Source organism: Lepidochelys kempii, chromosome 13 (genome assembly GCF_965140285.1).
Source record: "Lepidochelys kempii isolate rLepKem1 chromosome 13, rLepKem1.hap1, whole genome shotgun sequence".
NCBI classification, from domain to species: Eukaryota; Metazoa; Chordata; order Testudines; family Cheloniidae; genus Lepidochelys; species Lepidochelys kempii.
Window position 1 is genome coordinate 37,179,548 of NC_136392.1, and position 1,964 is coordinate 37,181,511.

Genomic DNA, 1,964 nt, shown 5'->3' on the forward strand with positions numbered 1-1,964 from the left:
ACAGGGGGTGGTGCAGGAAACTCAGTAGGGGGCGCTCTTCGCTTCGAGTCAGGACTGTTTCTGTGGCCGTGGTGTTGGGCTCGCATGTGCTGCTCTGCAGGGAGAAGGGCCAGGGGCCAGGCTCACAGCATCTCCCCCAGGTTCCTTTCACTTCTTTTGTTGTATTATTTCTTCATTTCAAGGGACAAGGTTAAAACCCATATCCTATGTGTCAGGGATAATTCTGAACAATGCACTATTGCTTCTGTTGTGTGGAAGCCGAGTTGCAATAGGGGCTGCACCCACACATGGCCAGAGACAGCCCCTGCCCCAAAGAACTTACAAGAGAAATGGATGGGAGAAAGGAATAATTTTTACCACAGTAAAAACAACAAGGAATCCTTAAAGACCAACAAATTTATTTGGACATTTATTTGGACATATTCATGAGCTATAATCCACTTCCTCAGATGCATCGAGTGGAAATTACAGTAGGCAGGTATAAGAACATAACAATGGCCCTTCTGGGTCAGACCAAGGGTCCATCTAGCCCAGTATCCTGTCTTTCGATAGTGGCCAGTGCCAGGTGCCCCAGAGGGAATGAAAAGAACAGGTAATCATCAAGTGATCCATCCCTTATCGCCCATTCCCAGCTTCTGGCAAACAGAGGCTAGGGACACCATCCCTGCCCATCCTGGCTAATAGCTATTGATGGACCTATCCTCCATGAATGCATCTAGTTCTTTTTGAACCTTGTTATCGTCTTGGCCTTCACAACATCTTCTGGCAAAGAGTTCCACAGGTTGACTGTGCGTTGTGTGAAGATATACTTCCTTTTATTGGTTTTAAACCTGCTGCCTATTAATTTCATTTGGTGACCCCCTAGTTATTTTGTTATGAGAAGTAGTAAACAACACTTCCTTATCTACTTTCTCTACACCAGTCATGATTTTAAAGACCTCAATCATATCTCCCCTTAGCTGTCTCTTTTCCAAGCTGAAATGTCCCAGTTTTATTAATCCCTCCTCATACAGAAGCCCTTCCATACCCCTAATAATTTTTCTTGCTCTTTTCTGAACCTTTTCCAATTCCAATATATCCTTTTTGAGATGGGGCGACCACATCTGCACACAGGATTCAAGATGTGGGCGTCCCATGGATTTATAGAGAGGCAACATGATATTTTCTGTCCTATTATCTCTCCCTTTCTTAGTTATTCCCAGCATTCTGTTCGCTTTTTTGACTGCCACTGCACACTGAGTTGATGTTTTCAGAGAACTATAAACATACTAAGGGTATGTCTAAACTACGGCATAAGGTCGAATTTATAGAAGTCGGTTTTTTAGAAATCGGTTTTATATATTTGAGTGTGTGTGTCCCCACAGAAAATGCTCTAAGTGCATTAAGTGCATTAACTCGGCGGAGCGCTTCCACAGTACCGAGGCTAGAGTCGACTTCCGGAGCATTCCACTGTGGGTAGCTATCCCACAGTTCCCGCAGTCTCCGCTGCCCATTGGAATTCTGGGTTGAGATCCCAATGCCTGATGGGGCTAAAACATTGTCGCGGGTGGTTCTGGGTACATATCGTCAGGCCCCCGTTCCCTCCCTCCCTCCGTGAAAGCAAGGGCAGACAATCATTTCGCGCCTTTTTTCCTGAGTTACCTGTGCAGACGCCATACCACGGCAAGCATGGAGCCCGCTCAGGTAACCGTCACCCTATGTCTCCTGGGTGCTGGCAGACGCAGTACGGCATTGCTACACAGTAGCAGCAACCCATTGCCTTCTGGCAGCAGACGGTGCAGTATGACTGGTAGTCGTCCTCGTCATGTCCGAAGTGCTCCTGGCCACGTCGGCTGGGAGCGCCTGGGCAGACATGGGTGCAGGGACTAAATTTGGAGTGACTTCACCAGGTCATTCTCTTTAGTCCTGCAGTCAGTCCTATTGAACCGTCTTATGGTGAGAAGGCAGGCGATACGGATTGCTAG